The 24218-nt window shown below is 45.4% G+C and overlaps 1 protein-coding gene across 2 annotated transcripts in view; it reads right to left on the bottom strand.

Moving 5' to 3' along the window:
• Window positions 1–6517, bottom strand: part of CARHSP1 (calcium regulated heat stable protein 1) — a 59562-nt gene extending 53045 nt beyond the window's left edge. Inside the window, exon 1 of one of the 2 annotated variants that reach the window (XM_078854587.1) lies at window positions 6493–6517. The gene's annotated coding sequence lies outside the window, so the exon portion shown is untranslated. Of the gene's footprint in view, window positions 1–3647; window positions 3788–6492 lie in introns of those variants that run through there. The other variant, XM_073362479.2, reaches the window with a different exon arrangement.
• Window positions 6518–24218: the final 17701 nt, after the last annotated feature.

Raw genomic sequence — 24218 nt, 5'->3', positions numbered from 1 at the left:
GTGGGGCTCGGACTTCAGCCTGGGGTGGTTGGGCGGCGGGGACTTAGGGAGCCTGGCTGCAGACTAGGCTCCAGGATGGGCTTCAGACTCCAACCCCTGGCCATGCAGTGGTGGGCTCCAATCCCTGGCTCTGGCTGCATGGCGCTGATCCCCAGTCCTGCTGGCCCCAGGTGCTGACCCCCATCCGTGCACTCAGACCCCCAGCCCTAGTCACTTAGTCCCAGGCGCCGACCCTGAGCTCCAGCAGCTGCTGGCCCTGGGTGCAGATCCCCAGTGCTGGCTCCAGATGCCAACCCCTAGCCCTGGCCGTGCGGCAGCCAACCCCCGGCCATGTGCTCCAACCCCCAGCCCTGGCCATTGATCTTGGGCACTGTTCTTGGATATCAACCCTGGGTTCCGGCAAGTGCTGGCCATGGGTGCCGATCCCCAGCCCCAGGCGCAGATCCCCAGCCCCGCCATGCAGCAGCGGGCACCAGCAGGTGCTGGCCCTGGACACCAACCTCCAGTCCTGGTCGCGCAACAGCTGGCTCCAGTGGGTGCTGGCCCAGGACACGGACTCCTAGCCCCAGCTGTGCAGCAACGGGCGCGGACCCCAAGCCCCAGTCACACAGCAGCAGGTGCTGGCTCCGGGTGCTGACCCTCGGCTGTGTGGCAGTGGGTGCTGATCCCCGGCCCAGGGCACCGACCCCCAAACCCAGGCACCAACCCACATCTCCGAACACACGGTGGCGGGGCCCCGCATCCATCCATCACCCCTGGCCTTTGCTGCCTCACCCCCCCACTCCTCCATCAATCCTCCCTGGCCCCTGCTGTCTCACCTCTGGCCCCTCCATCCAAGTCTTAACTTGCCAGGACTTGCTGTGAAAAATGATATTAACAAACATATAAATATCACTTTTCACAGCATTATTTTAATTACTGAGTCTGCAAAAAAACCCTACATAAATAAACTGCAATAATCTGGATGTGTACACATGCATATCTATTTGTTTTTCCTAAAGTTAATTAAGTTTTTTAGGAAAAAGTTTCAGTGCGGCCTCCAGCAAGAGTTAGTGACTACACTCTGAGGCCACCAAAAAATGTGTTGTGAGAACCCCTGCAAGTCAATGGAAAGACTCCCATTGACTTCAATAGGTATTGGAGGCTCTGAGTACATTTGAACTTTCAGATTCTTTTTGTCCTACAATATACGTTAGAACATATTTCTGACTGTAAGCTTGTAAGTGCAGAGACCATGTCTACTTCCACACGTGTACAACTCCTAAAAGAAATGAGGCCACAATCTTGATCAGGGCCTCTTGGTGCTAGCATAAATTAATTAATAAATACTACAAGCCAAAATTCATTTGGGCAGCCAAATTTTATACAGTATTTGGCCAAGGTAATATAGCACTTTGCTAGGATGAAAAATAAGAGCCCGCAGGTAAATCCTCTGATCCAAATCTGAGTGCTTCATGGCATATTTCAATGCTACCATCACAACAGCTACACAGGAATCAGGCTTAAATCAGACCTACGGTGAGCCAACCTCCATTATTAATAAAATGCTGGAGAAAGAGATATAAATATATCTGCCAAATGGAAGAATATAAAAATAAGAGAGATGATTTAAGCTAAAACAGACAGTTAAAAACTCAACTTCACAAACAATAAGTGTCCAGAGTATCATTTGAAACAGTCTCGATTTAAACACAACTGTTCACCCTCTCTTTTTAAAGAGATCATATCTAGCCCCAAATAAAGTTTTGTAAATAACATTCCTTAGCATTAGTTTTGTAAATTCCTATAGAAACACTGTAGGGAAAAAAACAAACTGACATCCACTCCCAGTAGTATTTGCAACACATATTTTGCAGCAACTGAACCCAAAAGTGAAACTTAGTGCACTTGGTCTGTTTTCATTGTTGAGAGCTAAGCAAAGTGTGAACGGACAGCATAAAAAACAAAGTAAATTAGACTTAGTTTTTTTCCCAGCTTTAATAATCTGAGGTGCTAATTAATACAAGAAATACTGTTATTATTTGAAATGTGCAACTGTCCCTGTGAAAAGACAACATAAAAGACTTTGTGCACTTTATTGTTTTTTCCTGTCTATCCTACAAAGTCCAGAATAATGTAAGAAGGGTTGTTGTTTTTTTCCTTCCTATGTGAAGAGCTTGTCTTCTGGGCTCTTCTTTCTCATGCATTGCCTAAATTTATGTTTACTGCAGTAAATGTTTTCCTTTGCGTGGAATAATTATATATTCACAGTTTGCAAGGGAAAAAATGTGCATTCCAAAAAGGTTTACAGAGCCAACACCGGTCTTCAGATTGAATTCCCTCTTGTTACAGTAAATTCAGTGGAATGAGAGAGATGATGAAACCTCTGTGATTCCCCCTTCAGTGAGTGTTAGGAGCGAGCCCAGACCCAAACCTAATTTTTTCCCCCAGGCAGCACTTAAAAGTCCAGTCACCAAATATGCTAATTATAGACCCTCTATAAGTACAAATCTGCTACAGTACACACACAAAACTGAAATGAAAGGACCTTTTCAAACCTTCTATACTAACTGCCCCCGTTTAGCATGGACAGCCTCTACTAAGCAACAGATCTGTCATTTGCCCTATTCCATCCAGCCAAAAAGCCCTCCCGCTCCAATGAATTTCAGCAGTTAAAAGGAGGTCTCCATTTTTCTTCCCCACGTGTCCTTATTGATAGCTTTCAAATGCTGGCAGGTATGAAGGTGAAGAAATCAGTTTGTATGCCACCGGATTCGGGTAGTCTGCGTTCGTGGCAGTCATGTAAAAGGCACCCTTCAGAAGTGAATGGAGAAGCGTGGAGAAAAAGGGGGGTCGGAGGGAAGAGAGAGGATTTGCCCCATCGAGCTGATTCTAAAGCAAGAGCATCAGCCATCAGCCAAGGGGAAAGCGTGAGGTGGCTCCACTACTTGGCTCCCAACCCAACCACACACAGCCAGATCTCTTCTTTCAGCCATTGGGTGGGGAATGCACAGTCCCCTCCCAGGCTTTCTGTTTACTGAGCCTCCCGGCTGCACACGCACTTCACTTTGGGCTCCTCCGGAGCAGCAAAGGAGGCACAACCGAGGCCATACGGGGCAGCCTCTGGAGCGCGCCAGAGACTGGGGGCTTGCGGGGGACGCAAAGTAGAAGGGGAGCATCGGAGAGTTCCCCGAGTTCTGCTTTCTACTTTAGAGCCACTTGCAAAGCAACCCATTGTTACAACCGGATGTCTCACTCCGGCTAGCACACGCTGCTTGCACCAAGAAAAGGAGTACTTTTCTTTTTGCGAATACAGACTGACAGGGCTGTTACTCTGAAACCTGCCTGCACCGCCTCCCCTGCCCCTCGAGGATGGCTTCGCAGGAGAGCCAGCTGCAACCTGTAGCAATACCCTGCCCCACCCCTCTACCGCCCGGGCAACCACGGCAGCGTGAACTCTGCCAGCTCCAGGTGCATGCCGCTTAACTTGCAACAACCTGCATGCCTGCCCCCCCGCGCATGGGACTATCCCCTCGCGGCCAGGCTCCCCCGTCTCCCGTGCAAGTTGCTTTGGTGGCCCCGTACGTTTGCGCCCCCTGCACTCCTCCTCCTCCTCCTCCCCCCCCCGCTGCATGTGGCTGCAGTCCGCATGCACCCGGCCCACCCACCTTCCAGGGCAACTTCTCTCGCTCGCTCGCTGTGCAGCAGGCTCCGGCGGCCGCAGCTTCTGTAACTCCAGGGGCCAAACGGCTCGCCCGGTGCCTGCGCCGCCTGCGGGGGGGTGAGGTGGGCAGGGCTGAAAGCGGGAGCCACCCCCTAGCTGGAGACAATCGCACGGGGCGGGGACAGGGCTACGCGCGGAGGAGCTGGGGCCCCCGGCCGGGGGACATGGACCGTGGAGGGGCGGTGCTGGGGGCACGCAGCAGGGGAGGAGGAGGCTGGGAGGCCGGCAGGGAAGGGGGCCGGCGCTCGGGGTTGCATGCACAATGGGTAAGGCTTGGAAGGACTCGATTTTTATGAGTAAACGGGGATTTTACTGTACATCCCCCAAGCCCCATGAAAAAAATATTTCCATCACGAATCATCAACATTTACAGACAAGCAAAGGAAGAAAAAAGCTGGAGAACTTACTCCAGTTTGATTGAGAGGTATTTGCACTGTGCTTTCTGACAATTTGCGTTTTCCCAGGTACAAAGCTTTCATTGTTTTGAATGGCAGGATCTACTGTCATTAACTAATTATTGGCTGAGAGCTCCCGATGGGCTGAGCCCACTACCTCCCCGCCCACCGGAAATTCCCGCAATTGTGGAAATTTAAATGGATAAAAATTAACAATGCTTAAAAATAAATGTTGATATTATCCGTCAGAATGATAAAAAAAATTAAAAAGTGAATTTTGCCAAGCCTCAGGCTGGGGGAGCCCTAAGTGCTGGGTCTGCTCACAGTTTGAATACACCCAAGAATACACCAGCCCTTCTGCCAAATGGCTTGAAAACCCTGCTCCCCAAGGAGCTGTCCTCATACTGCTGTGGGCAGTTTAGAAAGTTCTGGACTCCGGAGACAAAGTGTTTGGCTTGTGGTGGGGTGTGTCTACACTAGAAACGCCAAGGCAGCAGTGTAGAGCACTTAAGGCTTGTCTACACTTGCAGCGCTCGTGGTATCTAGTGAAGACTCGCTAAATCGGCCGCTGATCGCTCTGCCATCCACTCCTGTACTCCACCTGATCGAGAAAAGTAAGGGGAGTCAACGGGAGAGCGTCTCCCGTCGACATCGCATAGTATGGACCCCGCAATAAGTAGATCTGAGCTACGTCGATTTGAGTTACTCTATTTACGTAACTCAAATGGTGTAGCTTAGATCGACTTTTCCCTTTAGTGTAGACAAGGCCTTACTTGTAAGTGGCTGTAGTAAATCCACACCCTTGAGAGGTGGTAGCTAAGTCGAAGGAACAATTCATGTGTCAACTTAGCGCTGTCTACGATGGGGCTTAGGTCGCCTTAACTAGGTCTCTCAGCGACATAGCTAGGTCGACATAACTTTCTAGTGTAGACCAGCCCCCAGTGTCAAGGAAACCCTGAGACCCTGGCTCGCTCCCCTCAAGGGCAAAGCATGAAGAGATCCCCTAACGCAGGGCTGGTCTGCGCCCCTGAGATGTAGCTATGCTGACCTAACTCCCAGTGAAGATAGTACTAGGCCGATGGAAGAATTCTTCTGCCACTTCTCGGATTGAACCCCTTCCATCAGCATAGGTAGTGTCTATCCTGAAGCACTACAGTGGTGCAGCCTCAGTTGTGCTGCTGTAGTAGTTTCAGTGTAGACCCAAGCTTGGTCTACACTACGGAGTTAGGTCAATGCAAAGCAGTTTATGTCAACCTAACTATGTAAGGTTGTGTGTCTACACTACTAAGTTTCTCTCAGCATACTTTATGTCACTCAGAATTGTGAATAAACCACACTACAGCATTACACGTGTTGACAAGTTCTGAGTGTGTACACTAAAATTTCACTCCCACCGACATAACTCACCCACTGAACTGACTTCATTACTCTACCTCCGTGAGAACAGTCAATGTCAATGTAGTTAGGCCGACGCAGTGTCAGTGTAAACATTGTGTTGCTTATATCTACTGTTGCTGGCTTTCAGAAGCCATCCCACAATGCCCCACACTGACAGTTCAATCAGTGCAAGTGCTCCTGGTAAGGATACGCACCAGCGATCCAAGGAGCAGAGTGTAGACATGCACAAGTGTTGTAATTACTGCGGCGGCTGTATGCCAATGCAAATTAGGGATTGATCTAATTTTGTAGCGTAGACATGCCCTTATTTATTCTCAGCTTCCTGGGGACCCAGGCACTGCAGCATCAGGGATAAAGCTCTCTATGTGCCTCATGCATCCACCCCCCATCCTCTGGAAATGAAGTTTCTAGGGTTCCAACCCTACAGGGTTGTCCTGGAGTCTCCAGGAATTAAATATTAATCTTTAATTAAAGATTATGTCATGTGATGAAACCTCCAGGAATACGTCCAACCAAAATTAGCAACAATAGCACTGGGCCAGGCATGCAATTACAATGCAAAGTCCACAGGTTAATGAAGGGCTCTGAGCAAGAAGCAAATGTTTCATAGCAAAAGGCAATAAAAACGCACTGCTTAAAAGTAGTTGCAACACAAATTCAATAGGATTTTCTGTATTCAAATTACCACTGTTATTAAATGTTTTTATACGCTTCTACTGTGTGATCTCTGCAATCCTCAGCTAGTGCATATTTAATTGCTGGTACTAGAGAACAGCACACAAGCTGGAAATCACTAATTCTAAGAGACTCAGGAAAACAAAATTCTTCTGTAACTTTTAAAAGCCCTTCATGCCCTGAACAGACCATCAGAGACCACTTAAATGGGGCACCATCTTCTCTGTACCAACGTGTTTAAATTGTGGTTAAGGTGAACCCCAGTCCTGCAAATGCTCACACATATACTGAACTTGAAGGCCATCCTATTATTTTACTCACCTGATTGAAGTGAAGCACGTGCTTAAGTGTTTGCAGGATCTGGGCTATGGTATGCATCTGCAATACACAAGTGTTAAATGTACTAGCATCAAGTTCCAGAACAACTGTAGGACTGAAAGGCCATGCTGTAAAATACCAGAATTTTCACTAAAACAAAAAGGGCCAAATTCATCCCTGGCATAACTTCAGTAACTTGTAGGGAGTTACACAAGGGAAGATTTGGCCCAATGACACACAAACGGAATTTGCTACTTTTCACTCTACACAAATATTGTTAATATCTTGAGATCTTTCTTTTTAACTATTTTTTCTGTGCAAACACAGAGTCTTGTAAAAGACAAACAAAACATGCCAGACAAAACAAAGAATCTTTTATATTAGTAACAACCAGAACGCGAGAACCGTCTGAGCTCAGGCACCACTGAGTACATTTGGTCTGCAAAGAATAATAACTAATATTTAATTAATGCTTCAATTTACTGAAAGAAAAGCATGTGATGTAATTGGATAAATGAATAAGAAAAGGAAAACTTAGGCTGAGTAATAGGAAAGACATCCTGAGGGTGGACAAAGCAATAGAAAATGTATTCGGAACTAACCCTCCACTGGCAGGGAATGGGCCAAATAACCTAATTGATCTTTTTTGTCTGATTGCCACGATAAGAAATTCAGCTGTGGTGTAAGTTACACATCAACTATGTGTGAGTCAGAAAATATGTAAGTGATTTGTAGTAGTGTAACATCCACTGATTTGGCATTCAGTGGCTGTTCAAGGCTTGTGTAATTTGCTCCGCAAAGGGGCAGAAAAAGGAAGCTGTAGCAGGAAAAGGAACCAAGAGAGTTTATGGGAAAGCCATATTTTAACCAACCATCCCCAACATTCCTAGGGCCAACTTCAACCCCTGCTATAAACAGGTGCACCTCTAACTGGGTTTTGTAGGAACACAGGGATTTCCAGACTAGATCAGACCAGAGCAGTGGTCTGCTTAGTCCACCATCCTATTGCCAAGAGCACACAGCATAGACTGCTTCAGAGAAAGGTGAACGAAACACTGCAGTAGGCAGTTATGGAGTTATGCCATCAGGGACATTCTTTTCCTAACCCCCAACAGTTAGAGGTTGACTTAAGCCAAAGGGAACTGTACTCACTTATTCCAGGGAATGAATTTGGACCCTACAGAATCAATACGAGTCACACTCCTATCTACTGAATGCCAGATTTCTCACCAACTTATGCCCACAGTCACGTCAGCCTCTGAATTTGGCCAAAGGCTCCATGCACGTGACAGTCTTGGCTGGCTTAACAGACAGTCTTCAGGATCCAGTTGGACTAATGTTTTTAGTTAATACAGTTTTACTGGCTGATGCTGTCCTGGTTTTAGAAACCATACAAGGCTGTAGTGTAGATAGGGCTTGAAATGTCTCCTTTCCTTTTCTTTTCCTATTTATAGACAACAGACAAAGCACGTCTCAGTATCACTGCGAAGTTAACTGTTTGGTTTATAGGAGCAAAAATGATATGCTTGTTTTATTTAGTCACTCCTAACCACACAAGGAATAGTAGGCACTAAGAGCAGTGTGCAAATTATACTTAAAACTGCCCCAAATAAGCTCAAATGCTATTTCTCTCATTGGGAAAAATAAACAGTTTGTGTTATTCCAAAACTTCTGGTTATATACATTACTCACCATTAGACCTGAATAAGAAATAGGAGGGAAAATTAATAATACTACATGGGAGCAAATTAGCCATCATCAGTGGTATCTTGTCCCTTTGGCCCCTGAGTTCTTATTCCACAAAAAATATTACAGCTTAGTGGGGCATAATATGGAGACTTGTGAGTTTTCCTACCTAAGGCTTTAATTTTATTCTTGCACATCTATCCTTTTAGGTTGTGTGATTGGACTAGTTTCTAGGGAAGGAGGAGGGTGAAAGGAAAGCAAATAAATAATAATAATAATGATTAATAATAATAATAATAATATAATAATAATATTAAGCACAATATAATATAATATAATATAAGATAATAATAATAAGCACATCCATTGAGCTAAAGCCTATTCATATCAATGGAAACTCCCAAGGATTTTGATGGGCTTGAATCATAGAATTGCCACTCTAAAACTTTCAAAAACCAGGAGTCACCCCCCATCTCCAAATCATGAGATTTAAAACAAAAAAACCCAAACCTAATTTTTAGACCCAAATTTCTCTCATGTTTTTGGTCTGCCTTTGGATTTTATAACTCCCCCTGGCTACCCCAGCATGTCTGTGTGCATGAGCGTGCACATGGCCCCTGCTGCACCAGCTCTCCCAGGCTGCCCGATGGTGCAGAGCTTCCAACATCTTTCTGTCTCCAAACGTCTAATTCATTGATTCTGTATCCCCACCACCTACCCCCACATCTACCCAGCCCCCAGCCTAGCAATTAATTATGTTCCCACATCAGTTCTGCACCTCCGAGCCCATATCAGCCCCTGGCCCCTCGGCACACCTCTGCTCCTCCTGCAGCTCCAATGATTGTTCAGCCCCTCTCTTCCTTCCCAGCTGGTGTTGCAAGGATAGAGGGAGGATGTAGGGGGGGAGGAGGAGGATGCTGGGCTGCCTAGAGCTGCTGGGCTCTTTTTTGCTTCCTCTCCCCCCATCCCCTCTCTACTACCCCAAAACTCCTCCACGCTCCTGAGGGTAGGAGAGAGAGATCTTTCTGCCTCCTGCAGCAGCCCTGATTGACTGGTTTTCTCCAGAGGGCTGGGAAATGGAGGAGGTAGCCAAACAGAGGGCATTTCTCCCCTGGGCAAAGCTGGAAATAATGTGAAGGCTGGAGTTTCTTGTATCGAATTTGGCTCCACCAGGGGCCAAATCACATTAGGCAATTTAATTGTGAGGGTTCGTCACACTGGGATCACATTTTTATAGCACACTTTTTACTCATGGTAAAGGTGGGAGAGCATTATCATCACACCCTGCATTTTCCGAATGGGGAAACTGAGGCACAGAACAATTACGTGACTTCCTATGGTTACAGAGCAAGACAGTGGCAAAGCTGGGAATAAAACCCTGGCCTCCTGACTCTGAGACTAGTTCCTTATTTTTTAGCCCCTGCTGCTTCCTTCAGATCCAAACGATTTCTTTGGATGTCTCAGGGACCCCGCTCTTGAGATCACTGTGGTAGCATTATCCCTGGAGAGCAATCCAACCTATCCCTGCCCAGCCTGCCATTATTCCATGCACACCTTTATTTAGGGAACATGTCTACTGAAAGCAACAGCACCTTTGATAACAGTATGCTGATTCTTCAAGAGAGCAAGGACCATCCCTAAAATGAACTGAACACAACACTTTGCGGCAGGGCACTGGTCCTGGGGCAAATACGTGTGCCCAAGCCCTCTATTTCAAGGCCGTGGCTAATTGGGCAAGTCAGGTCATGTGACAGAACAGAGTCAGCATTTCCTATAAAAGGAAGATGTAGGGTCAAGGGAAGGAGGAATCTCTATGCACGAACCAGGTGGAAGGTCTGGTAAAAGATCCCTCCAGGGAAGCTTTAATGTGGTTAGTTGTTAGGGAAGACCAGGAAGCAGGACTTGGGTTTCAAGAAGGAACAGTGTCATCTAGGAAAGCTTGGAGCTGGGTAGAGTTGGCACTGAATTGTTTTGTTCAATGAAGAAAACCCTGAAGAAAGGGGTTGAAATTCTGCCATTGATATTAGCTTTATTGTGCACTGGCTGGGGAGTTGGTCCACGAATTTACAAATACCCATTGCCATGTTTTTCTGATGTCCTAGGGCTGCAGATCCTTGTTCTACCATAACCAGCATTAGGTAACAGACCACAGGAGGAAGGATGATCTTGTGATCTTATTCCATAACATGTGCCTGCTATAGTGACCATCCGTTATTCTCTGTCTACTTTGTTTTATGTTATGCTTTGTGGCCACTTCTCTATCAGTCTGCAAGCTACTTAGGGATGGGGCCTGTAATTTCTCAAGAACACACATTCAATAGCACAGCACCATGGATACTGATGTGAAGCTTTTCATTCATTTAAAATGTGCAGAGAATGGAATTTCATCCGCTGTGTTTTCATCACTTGGACTGGGGGGAAAAATTGGATAATGGGCTGGATCTCATTAAGATTGGGCGAAAAATGCCCCTATGCACGGTGCTAGCACAAGACCACGTAAGTCCTCTAAACAGGTCTCAAGTAGTAGGTAGGATTTTTACTGGTTCTTTACATGAGGGTGGATTTCACCCTTCATTACTAAATGCCACCATTCTTTATGCAAATCAATAATAGCATAGTACAGAATCACCATATGCCATCTTTCATATCAAACCTCAACATATGTTCCACATCCTGTTAAAAGCTGTTTACCATATAACCAGAGAGAGAGACATAGGCACCACATTTTATAAGCTCAAATTTTTCAAATAAACAACTAAATCACTGTGTGCCCACATTATCTTAGTCACCTGTTATTTGAATTACACTTTAGTTTAATTCCACTCAGTTTACATAAGTGTAGGAAGTGAATAGCCCTCTGCTCTTCTCTGATGAGTTATAGCAGCAAGATCAGGGAAAACATGAAAACACTGGTGTTCATAAAGAAAACAAATTATAATTTCAGATGTCCCTCACATAGGGTGTTAAAGAGTGGAGTTAGGGTGTGTGGCCCAGTACAGTAAAGGAAATGCTAATTGTGGTAGCAAATAATCTTTGAATATTCATTTTTATTTAAAAATAATTTAAAAAATGCCTTTCCCAGGCTCTAGGCACACTGATACCATTAACACCTCAATGAAGTCTCAGCAACATTAAAGTGATCATTTCAACCCTCAGTCTCTCCCCAAGCCCTCTCAATGTCTTTTGCAGCATGCCTGAAAGGTCACCATATTTGGAATATTTTGGATGAGGAGGTGGGGAAAAAGATCCAGAGTCCTGGAGCCCTCACAGGAGATGCCCTCTAGTCATTCCACCTCTCTTTTATACAAGGGGGATCCAGCTCTGGCACCCCTGCTGCCCACAACTATAGTACTATGACACGGGGAGAGAGGGGATCCCTCAGGTAGGCTGGTCCCATGCTATTTAGGGCTCTAAAGATCATAACCAACACTTTACCTCCACCCAAAGTACTACATTTTTATTTCTGGAAAGGCAATTCCCAATCCCTGGTGAAATTGGTATCAATTGAGGCAATGATGGGGAACTTCTGATTGTGGCTTCCAGAGAGACAGGCACGAAATGATGACAATTGTCATGTCTGACCTTAAACAGGTTCTGTTTCTTTCCTTGCTTTCAGTTTACATTCCCCTCATTCTGCCCTTTAACTGCTTGTCCCATAGCCTTTCCTTCTCATTTCCAATATGTCTCCCAGTTCCATCCATTGTAATGAAAGACTGAGGCCATGTCTACGTGACAAAATTATGTCAACTCGAGTTACATTGGCACACACTAGGGTTGCCAACTTTGGTTGGACGAATTCTTGGAGATTTCATCACATGACATAATCTTTAATTAGAGATTAATCTTTAATTCTGGAGGGTTGGCAACCCAGCATACAGCTGCCACAGTTAGTACATTGCTTGTGTGCATGTATACTTGGCTCCTTGTGTTGGTGGTGCACATACTCACCAGGAGTTTACTGATGCACAGTGTGGGGCACCCTAGGTAGGTATCTCATTGTGCAACTCACCGCCATTGAGCACACCGTCTTTTGGGAAGTTCTGGCAATGCATGATGGGGCCTAAGCAAGTCACTCAGGGATGAATGGGAACATAGGGCTAACATCCCAGTTTGCAACTGTCTCCATTCCATAATGTTATCTGTATCCCATAATTTTTTCATGCCTTTTTTCCCCCCAAAGACCCACAAAGCTGCACAACCCTTCTCACTGTCTGCTATCCCTGACAGCAGCATAGAGCCTGCACAGCTCTACACTATTATCATGAGCAATGCAACCACAGGATGCATGATCCTGGAGTGTTTGCAAAGCCACAAGAGGAAATGAATGAGTGGAGAACATGACGATTCCTTGGAGGACGGATTGCTGTTGGACATAGCGAGAACCAGTTCAAGGTTGTTGGTGGCATTCATGGAGCAGTTGCAGATGGTGGCGCTTCGCTTCTGAGCCCAAGAAGCGAACACTGACTGGTAGGATCACATAGTACCAAAAGCTACATAACTTCTGGCCACATTCCTGGATCTGTGCGCTGAGCTCACCCAGTCCTCCAGACACCAAAAGTGAGAGCTTCATTGACAGCGGAGAAGCGAGTGGTAATTGCACTGTGGTAACTTCCAATGCCAGATTGCTACTGGTCAGTCTGGAATGAATTTGGAATCAGGAAATCCACCACGGGGGCTATTGTGATGCAAGTGTGTAGGGCCATTAATCACCTCCTGCTACACAGACAGTGACTCTTGGCAATGTGCAGAACATAGTGGATAGATATGCAGCAATGGGGTTCTTGAACTGTGGTGGAGCAATAGACAGCACAAATATCCCGATTTGGCAACAGAACATCTTGCCACTGGGGATGCTTCTCCAACATCAGTATGGGCTGGTCAGGGAAGGTGCTTGATACTCACATCTTTAAGAATACAGAACTGTTCAGAAAGCTACAAGCAGGTACTTTCTTTCCCAACCGCTGGATTACCATTGGCAATGTTGAAATGCCAATAATCATCCTGGTGGACCGGGTACCCCATGCTTCCCTGGCTTTGAAGCTGTACACCAGCCACCTTGAGAGCACAAAGGAACAATTCAACCAGCAATTCAGCTGGTGCAGAATCATAGGCACCGACTCAATGGGTGCTCTGGGGTGGAGCACCCACAGGAAACTGGCAGCTCCTCCCCCTCATCCCCAGCTGTCATGCCCATTGGCAGGCCCTGCCGATCAGCCCCTTCCCACCCACCACAATCAGCTGTTCAGCAGCATGCAGGAGACTCAGGGGGAGAGGAGGAGGAGCAGGGACAGGAAGAGGTGGGGGAAAGGGCGGAATGGGGAGGAGAGGCGGGATGGGGGTGGGGGTTTGGGGTCGAGTTGGGGGGGTCAGGCACCCCCCCGGGAACTCAGAAAGTCAGTGCCTCTGTGTAAATGACAGTTGAATGTGCCTTTGGTTGTTTGAAGGGCCGCTGGCATTGTTTATTCACAAGATTGGACCTCAGTGAGAAGAATATCCCAATGGTTATAGCTGCCTGCTGTGTTCTGCCTAATGTATGTGAAGCAAAGGGGGAAAGTTTCCATGGGAGTGGAGGACGGAGGTAGAGTGGCTGTCTACTGAATTTGAACAGCCAGATGCAAGGGCTATTAGAAGAGCTCAGCTCAGAGCTGTATGGCTCAGGGAGGCTTTGAAAGACCATTTTAATGGTAAGCCAGAGTAATGTGTGTTGTAGTGTGCTCTACCTGGCCCTGCTCTTTTGTGGCCTGCCAGGAATCGTGTGATGATTGCTGTACAGATGGGAATGGAACATTGTCAATGCACTTACTAATTTTATTTCTGAATGATCCTATGAGTTGTGTGACATCATGCAGTAACAGGTAATTGGTTGCTTTCAGAACTGCGGTGCACTCAGCAGCATATATTTTGAACTAATAAAGGTGAATTATGTCCTAAATAATATAATTTTATTTTGTAACAAAATCAGTGCAAAAACATGCAAATTTAAAACAGTGAAGAACAGACACTTTAGTTTTATCATGAGCTAAACTCACGAGGTCAGGCTTATACCCTCACGCGGGGTTGACCTCACCTCATTTACATTTCATCTTTCCCATGCCAGTATAGATGCACAGGGCAGTAACAAGTCTCTTCCATTCCTCTCTGTCATTTGTCTCTGCTTCCATCTGGTCTATGGTATTGAAATCGACTGTTCTGGCCTCCCTACTAAGGGTTTTTTAATGTTTTGTTTGGGTGCCCTTATTTCCTCACACCAGTCGGTTTACGCTTGACACCTTCATGTGGAAGTCCACGTGATGGTATCTGGAATACATGCCCCAAATACGTTCAGCGCTTCCTTCTGATTTTGGAGTAGAAGAGCTGATGATTGGTGATTTCTTGGATCTCTTCGCTGGTGATTAACTCTTTCCATTCAACGCCCAGGATTATTGTCTAGTTCAATGCCCATGAAGTTGTCTAGTTTTCTGTCTAACATTTTGGAAGATCTCCAGCTCTCATGGCCAAACGTAGCATTGAGATTATGTTCAAATTGAAAATTCTCAGTTTTATTCTGGTACTGTATACCTTTAACTTCCATATGTTCTTGAATTTAGTGAATGGTGTGGATGTCTTTTCTATCCTTGATGTCACTTCCTTCTTGAGGTCTTTGTTGGTTAGTATGGTGCTGCCTAGGTAGCGGAACTGTTCTGTTTTCTTGATGAAAGTTGCAGATCTGATTAACCTGACATTAATATTGGTCTCATAGAGATGTCAGAAGTACAGGCAGTAACAAGAAGCTGAAAACCAACAACGCAGCAGGAGATGATCAAATCATAGCAGAAGTACTAAAAACACTTGATACCACCACCCTCATGAAACTGGCAGAGGTGTTAATGAAGTCTGGGAAAAGGAGATTTTTCCTGACCAGCAGAAACATAAAATCATTGTCAGAATGTTCAAAAAGGGTGATCTCACTGACTGTAGCAACTGGAGAGGAGTTACATGACTCTCTGTTACAGGGGTTTACTACACAGGATGAAAGGCAGTGAATGCAAACTTAGAAAAGAATAGGCTGGATTGAGAATCAAGAGACCCTGGGTAAACCTTCTATTCACAATAAGGTCCACCATAGAAGACTGTATAGAATGGCAGGTTTCCCTCGTTATCAATTTCATTGACTTTCAAAAAGCTTTTGACAGTCTGCACAGCCATACATTGTGGAACATTCTTCAGTCATATGGAATCCTAGCTAAAGTTGTCAGCATGATTAATGCCATATATAGATGCAAAGTGCTATGCAAGGGTGAACAACCACACAACAGAATGGATCGAAGTGGACACTGGCATGAAACTGGGCTGCATTTGATCTCTGCTGTTGTTTGGCATTGCCATAGAATGGATAATGAAGACGTCTATTAGCAACACAAACCCTGGCACGGTATGGATAGATGGCAAATGCACAGAAGATCTAGACTTTATTAGTGGTATTATGCTATGGAGCGATACTAGGGTTGCCAGGCATCCGTTTTTTGATTGGAACACCCGGTCAAAAAGGGACCCTGTCGGCTCTGGTCAGCACAGCTAACTGGGCCGCTAAAAGTCTGGTCAGCGGCGCAGCGGAGCGAAAGCCGGCGTCCTGCCTGCCCTGGCTCTGCACAGCTCCTGCAAGTGGCTGGTATGTCTGGCCCCCAGGCGCAGGGACGATCAGGGAAGCTCCACGTGCTACCCCCACCTCCAGCGCTGACTCTGCAGCTCCCATTAGCTGGGAACAGCAGCCAACGGGAGCTGCGGGGACGGTGCCTGTGGTCGCAGGCAGGGTGCAGAGCTGCCACCTAGGGGCCGGACATGCTGGCTGCTTCCGGGAGCAGTACAGAGCCAGGGCAGGCAGGGAGTCTGCCTTAGCCCAACTGCACCACAGAATGGGTGCTGCCTGAGGTAAGCGCTGCCTGGCAGGAGCCCACACCCCAAACCCCTTGCCCCAGGTCGGAACCCCCTTCTGCACCCTAACTCCCTCCCGGAGCCCACACTGCCTCCCGCACTCCAACCCACTGCCCCAGCCTGGAGCCCCCTCCTGCATCCTGAACCCCTCATTTCTGGCCCCACCCCAGAGCCTGCACCCCCAGCTGGAGCTCTCACCCCCTCCCACACTTCAGCCCCCTGCCCCAGCCCAGTGAAAGTGAATAAGGGTGGGGGAGAGCAAGCAACAGAGGGAGAGGGGCTGAAGTAAGTGGGGACAGGGCCTCAGGGAAGGGATGGGGCAAGGTTTTTTGCAATTAGAAAGTTGGCAGCCCTAAGCAATACCTCCAAAAAACTACAAATGAAGATAGATAACCTGGCAAAAACAGCAGGCCAAAGTCAGATATGTCAAAACAGATATGCACATCCTCGAAACCCAGACATCAAGCAACAACATCTCCTAGGTTACCGTAAAGTGCCTGGTCCTTGCTGTGTTTTTACCTTGAGAGAGCTCATGTGCATTAGTTTCTCTGAGGTAAAAAGCATACCTTTGTGAGCACTGAAGACAAGGCTTAAGTGAAAACTGTCCACGCTGCCTTCAACTAATTTTGTTTTAAAGTGACAGTTAGTTTTCAGAAACAAAACACAGCCCCTTCTTCATTCACTCTTCAGGCTGCACCCCCCTACATACAACCTCTCATTAGGTGTACCATAGGAACTGCCTGCTGCTAGTTCCACTTCCCTGCCATGCACTGGACACTCAGCAGCATATTATTCAGATGTCCCAGCCTCTGGCCCTGCCCCCCATGAGGTCTGAGATTCCCATTCATATCATATGCTTGTAGAGGCTGGGTTGCATTCAATTATAAGCATGTATGCCATAACATCACCATAAGGAATCAAAAGGCCAATCTGATTCTGGTTCTTTACTGAGTTCCATGTCACGCTGGATCTGAATGACTGTCAACTACTCAAATAGAGCTTATGCAAATTTTGCATTACACACACTATGAAGTCAAGCTATGAACTACTAGGCCTGTATCATTAACATCTGAAGACAAGACTCAGCAAAGGGCCCCTGAGAAGATGCATTTCAGCTGTGAGTCACAGTGCATTGAGGAGAAAAGCTCAATCTAAGATCAGGATGCCAGGTACAAGACAATCATAAAACACTGAACCATACACTGATTATCCCTTGAAAGCATACCTAGCAGAGACACTGGTACACTGTGCCTCATTCATGCACAGCAATAAATGGGAAAGTGTGTGTTGGTGTACAAACTATAAAAGCCAATTGATCAAGGAACTGAGACAGCTACAATTTTTGAACTAGTTTCCAATTTTAGAGCTAAGCAAGGATCAAAATTACCCTTATTTTACTACTGCTAGCAGATGCCCGAATCAGCGGATGAATCCCAGTTAATTAGCCAGGCTGCTGAGCACTTTGCGAAAGTTAGCATTCTGTGTGAATATATATCTATATCTATATATATATATATATTTTTGGCACCCAGACTACTTACATGCATTTGTTTTACCACATACTATAGAAAGTAAAACCTCATGAGCTTCCCAACAATTAAGCTAAAGAATTTCTCTTTTGCTGAGCAGCCTAATTAAGTTTGATCTTCATTGTGGTAGAATTTACATTTTCAGGCATAATGATGGTTAATTATAGCAAGAACAAAATGGAGGTTATGTCTTGTCCAATTAACACCCCCCCCACCCCGCCCACAGCACAATCAGTTTAGGCTCACAGGTTTATCTTGGGAGAACGCAATGCTAAACAATACTATCCCACTTTAGTGTTTTCTTTTATGACTGGCTATAGTGGATGAAGGCTGCCTGTGGCAAAGTCACGAATATTGAATGGCCATCTAGAAAGCGGCACTATTTTGTACATGCAACAGCTGCAGTTGCTGAGATTCCCTATGTATAAAGGTTGATAAGTCTATTTGAGAGAGAACTTGTAGCAGGCACGGTCCCTATTCCCAGACACCGAGCGAGGGCTGGCTTTTCAGAGAGAGGCTTGGGAAACAAGAAGGCAGGAAACCCAGCAGAGAATACATCTGTGAGATTCCCCCCCAGCCATTTTTATTGCCTCCCGTCCCCATCCCTCTCAAACTTTTTGATTCTGGAGGAAGTGGATGGAGCCAGTCACTCCATTTCTTCAGGTCTGTGACCCTGAGGGGTGCACAGGTTCATTTTTTATTTCCCACCCTGAAAACTGCACAAATCACCATTTTGAAGGAGCTGAGACACCTACAAAGTGCTGCCATCTTGGATTTTAAATCAAGTAGTGATGGCTGAATGCCAGTGACTAATAACACTGGTCAAGTCCCTGCTTAGTGCTTCTTTCATTTTTATTTTAGTTATTTATTTTGCTCATCTAGATATAAAATCCAGCATCCAAATGTTTCAAATTGTTTTACAAATTAGCTTCACAACACCTCAGAGGGGAAAGTATAAATCATCCTTCTTTACAGATGAGTAAGCTTCAGAGAAGTTATGTGACAAGTTCATTCAACCAGTAAGTGACAGAGCTAGGAACAGAACCCAGGTGTCCTAATACCAAGCCCCTTGCTACAGCCACTACATGCTTTGGTTCTACATGACAAAACCAAACTGTTGAAAATGTTAGAGTAGGTGAAGATTATTAAGAAATATACATAATAAACATAATTTTACTAAAAATATTTAACATAGTTATTATAATAGTACTATGAGTCAATTATTTTGAGTGAAATCTCTTCAGTGGCAGGTCTTGATCTTTCCAGCTTAAAACTCCACAAGGCACATTATTCATCTTTGTATGGCATATGAGGGGCAAAAACATTGTGGCATTACTAGGCCAAGGAGAAAGCAGCATTGCCAGTCACCCAAATGCAGTTTGTTTTGTTTCACTTGTCATAATTATGAAGCCATATGTTACAAGTAAGGGGTAAAGTAAAATTAAGAGTGTAAGTGGGCGGATAAAGGATGATTTTGTGGTGAAAAAAATGGACTTCTTATTCAAAAGACCTGGCTTCAATACCTGCTCTCAGACACATTCCTTGTAGAGCTAGATTTTCAAGCGTTCATCATCCATTTAGATACTGAATTAAAATGGCCTAACACTGAGCACTATTGAAAAACTGGACACTTTATTTCGGTCCCTAAATAGAAGCTGAACTCTTGAAAATCTGGGAACTGAGTACTTTTGGAAATCTTCCCATTAATCTCACTGTGCTTCAATTCCCCATCTGCAAAATGGGCGTAATACTACTTCCTTCTCCAGCCCCTCTGTCTGTCTTGTCTATTTCAACCCTGATCCTGCAATGGCTTACACATGCACTGAACTTTACAAACTACAAATAGTCCTATTCACTGTCAAAGGGACTAGTGACAGTAGTTAAAATTAAGCATACAGGTAAGTATTTATAGGACTGGGGCCTTAAATGGTAAGTTCTTTGGAGCAGGGACTTTCTTTTACTATGTGTACAGTGTCTAGGACAACTTGATTGGGGTCTCTAGATTTCACCACAACAAAAATGAAATAAAAACAAATCAATGTATGCCAGGCCATCTGCATAGGAAGAAAAAAAACATCGTCTACAATCTGAAAACATTCTCTTCAAACGAAGAACTAGACAAGGCTTCCCTTTCTCCCTGTTCCTATTCTCCGCAGTGCTAGAACTATTAATTATCAAAAGGAATAAAAAAAGGAAAAGCATTTACAAACAATTCTAGACGGGGAAGATCTTTACAAGAATCCAGCAACACAAAATCTGTAGAAAACATCCTATTGCTGGTCAAAAAGCCTGACAAATCTGTACTGGGGAGGCTATCGGAAATTGTGCTTTTCAAGCAGCTCAGTGCCATGTTAGTAATATAGCTAAAATCAAAGTACAGGCTGGGTACTGAGCTACATAGAGGACAACACAAGGCCCCAATCCCACAGTGAGATTTGTTTGGGCAGAGCCTTGTTGAAATCTATAGGTGACTGAAATTAAGAGGAGCCTGCCCCTGTTTGGATCTCTTTGTGGGATCAAGGCAGAATCCCCTCTAATCCTGGATTCAGGAGTTTTAAGCAGAAACCCTATATACAAAGTAATTGTGTATTATGGGATTCATCCTGAACTTGTTATCACATCTGTCATCAGTAAGCTTACAGTGTTTGTTTCCTCAGTCATATCAATAGCAAGGCATACACACAGTGTATTCTCTTAGCCAGGGGCGTGTCACTTTACTGATTACTACAGAAAAGTATAAAAGACTTGATCTTTTTTGCAGCTGTGTCTGCATTACCTTGGAAAAATCCACTGAAAACACTATCAGACAATGGTGAGTTGTATCTGGGGAGACAAGGGTGTTTCAAGAATCGCAGGCTTGCTAGTCTGTGGAAAGTTTTCCAGGTTTAAATATTTGATGACCAGATACAGCATTCGTCCTCCTAATCAATTCTTTTTTTAGGTACGAGTCAGAAGTGCTCTGGAAAGTACAATCAGGCAGCACTGGAGACCTATGGAACGTCTCACAGAAAACAGCAATCCGCCCCACTTGGTGGGAAATACATTGGGGAGGTCTAACTCACTGACCTATCCCATCACAAGCAGATTGCAGGCCCAAAAGAAGAGATTGGCTTTGAAAAATAATTGTTTTTTTATAAAGCCTTTCTAAACCCCTGAGATTTGGTAGCATTTTCTCCTATTATTATTAAATAGACAGGAAGATTTTCAAAAGCTTACATGGGTGCAAACTCCTGTGTGAACAGACATCTAAGGGTGCAAGTATAAGATACACATGCACGATACCTTCAGAGAGGGTTGTCAGAGTGCAAGGTGGGTGCATACAAATACAGTGGGCAGGGCCTGGTTGCAGCATACGTCACCTGCTTTGAGAATTGCATGGAGTGTGCTAAGGCTGATTTCTAAGGCTCTTGGTCATTACCATCCCCTGCCAAATTCAGACCAGTGACCCAGACATGAAAGTGTCCAAATTCCATCACCATTCTTCAGAGCCCTCCAGTGAAGTTCCCTAGGAGAACATCATCTTTTGAAGTTCGTGACAAATCTTCATGTGGATAACAGCTTCTGGGCATGCTTCTGCTCTCACTGAAGCAAATGGAAAAGCTTCCATTGACTTCAGTGGGAGAATAATGAGGCTCATAATGCATCTGATGGAAAAAAACAAGTTATGAGGATGGTCCCATCCTCTCCATTGGCACTGCCCTTAACTGCATTCCGACAGCTGATTGAGGTAGCTTTGTTTGCAGCTGAAGTTCTATATTTATAGAGTTGACATTGCTGGGTCATGAAGTAAATACCTGTGTACTAACAACGGAAGGGATTTGTTATGTGATGACTCTGGAAGAGGCATCAAAACATTGGCTTGACACAGAGTGTGTGAGAATACTGGTTTGTGCAAACAACCGGCTGACCTATAAACCTGTCCTGATGGAAAGGTTTGTTTATTTTTCTCCCTGTAATATTAACCGGTCAGTACTGTGGTTCAGGGTTTTATATTTCTTGACTGTATAAAGGGGTGGGGGGATTGTGAAGAAAATTGCATTATGTTTTGTTTCAAAATGCAAAACAATAAAGATTGTTGTAGAGTCCTGTTGCTGAGGTTAACATGGAAGAAGGCTGCTGCTTAGCTTGCTTGGCTTAGGACCTCGGTAGTAATGTCACATCTGACCTCTTGCAGGGGGACAACCATGATGAATTGATGGGACTGTTTTGTCTTTAAGTAGGACCCTACAATTCTGAGAGTGTCTGTTCTACATGAGAATGAGCAATTAGGCCACAATTCAGCAAAATGTTTCAGCACACGCTAAAGTACTTTGATGAATCAAGGCCTTAAGGAGCAGCTGCTTCAGGGCTCTGAAGGGTCTGTTCTCCATTACCTGCACCCAGTCTAATCATTTCCACTGTGCAAAGTAGATATACACAACTGATCTGATAGCACTTTATACTCCCTTTGTGCTTTTAACGGGGCTAAATGATTACACAAGATATAAGGCAATAGAGCTAGTACCACCTCCATTGACTGCAGGGGAACTTCTCACATGAGTAACAGTTGGCGAATCAGGCACTAAAACTCTGTTTGAAATTTTTTTTCCTCCATTGAAAATTTTGACACAAATGAAAAAAAAACCAATTGTTTTAATCTAAGACTTTCCAGGTAAAACTTTTGTTTTTCAACAGAATTTCAAATACTGGAAATTTTCGACCAAAACCTGAAATTTTAGGGGGGAGTTTGTTTCTTCAATGACAAAAATCTAAATTTTCTGTGTAAAGAAGACACTTTTTGCAAAAAATTTGACTCAAAACCCCATTTTCTATCGAGAAACAGTTTAGTTGGAACAGTCCCCAGCAGCTGCTTCCCAATTGCCCTGGCAGCTTATAAATGCAAGGGCAAGAAGCAAGGTGTTCACTAACTCACTCCCCAGCAGATAGCTTAGGGTTTACAAGGAAGCCCGACCCTTTGTAGATGGCATGAAGCACCATTGAGCTGTCAGGCTGCAGCCTCAAACAGTCTCTGCCAGTTAGACACACGGCAAGGAAGGGATAGCTCAGGACTTTCCCTTTTTCCCATCTGTTCCAGGCCTGCCTGAGGTTCCTGGAAGCATTTGCTATGAGTGACAAGCTCCCTTCAGTACAGGGATTTTTGCTGCTAGCCAGGGCAGATTCTGGAGCTATTATACCAAGTCGGCCCCTTCACCCCACGCAGTCAGTCACGGATGCATTGAGTCCTCCCTACCTCTTGGTGCATTTGCCATGTCGAACCAGAGTCAGTCAGTCACAGAGAAGAGAAAGCAGCAAAGTCAGCTTATTTCCCCCAGGCTGGTGAGGATCAGCCAGCAGCAAGAGGAATGGGTCAGGGGATTGGCATGAGGGGAGAGAGAGGGAAGACCCCTTCATTGGAGGACATGCTGCAGAACGTTGCTGGGAGGAAATGTACAGCTAGTGGAGGAGGGGTCTTCTGTCCATCAAACACAAACGGGCCCAACTTTTCCCTGCTGAAAGATCTCTGATGTCAGCAGAGATACACCAAGAATGAACTTGTTCCCATTAAACCCATTTAGGAGCCTGCTCTTAGAGTCATCAAGTTTAAGGCCAGAAGGGACCAGCAGACTATCCAGTCCAGCGTTTCTTAAACTGTGGGTCGGGACCCAAAATTGGGTCACCAAAATGCTTCAAAGGGCCGTGTGGCAGCTCCTGTGGCTCCTGTCCCACAGGGCTGACTGGGATCACCTCCCTGCTCTAGGCACTGCAACCTCTGGGGTCCTGGCACCACTCAGGTTTGGCCCAGCCGTTATGATGACAGGAGGCCAGGTAGGCCAAATCTGAATGAGTGACTCTGCAACCCCATGAGCCAAGTCACAACTCCACTTCCAGAGGTTATAATACCAGGAGTAGAGAGTCATGCCCAACCAGCCTCACAGCATAGAAGCTGCAGGAACCGCCACTGTGGGCAGGGTGCCGAGCAGGACCCAACCCTCACTTATTGGGTCACGACAGTCCATAAACATTTACAAATGGGTCCTGAGCCCTGAAAGGTTGAGAACCACTGTTCTAGTCCGACCTCCTGTATATCACAGGCCACCAGTGCCACCTAGCACCAGCCCACTAAATGTAACAACCAACGTTAGAGCAAGGTAATACAGCCCACAGGAGACTAGACTATTATGTGCCACCAGCAGACAATAGGAGGGACCCAGGTACACCGGTGCTCGAGGTCCCTGCAGTGACGGAGAAAAGATTAAGTGAGATGTACCCAGATAATCCTGGCAAGTGACCTGCATTCCCTACTGCAGAGGAAGGTGAACCCCACCCCACACTGAGGTCACTGCCAATCTGACCTGGGAAAAAATTCCTTCCCAGCTCCACATATGGCTATCAGTTAGACCCTCAGCATGGGAGCCAGAACCAGCCAGCCAAGTACCTAAAGGAGAGAATGCTCTTTGTCTATTTTTTATTTTTTAAATCAAGGGGTTTAAGATCACATGCCTGGGATTAACTAGGGGCTGATCCTGAACTGTCCTACCTGAGTTTTTTCTTTTTAAAGGTATTAACACCAGTTCTAACTTTCATACCTATGAGCGATATCGAATAAACTCCAGCCAGGTTGAC

The sequence above is a fragment of the Lepidochelys kempii genome, chromosome 10 (genome assembly GCF_965140285.1).
Source record: "Lepidochelys kempii isolate rLepKem1 chromosome 10, rLepKem1.hap1, whole genome shotgun sequence".
NCBI lineage: Eukaryota > Metazoa > Chordata > Testudines > Cheloniidae > Lepidochelys > Lepidochelys kempii.
Note: the sequence above shows the minus strand (reverse complement) of the source record. Positions and strands in the feature narration are given on the sequence as shown.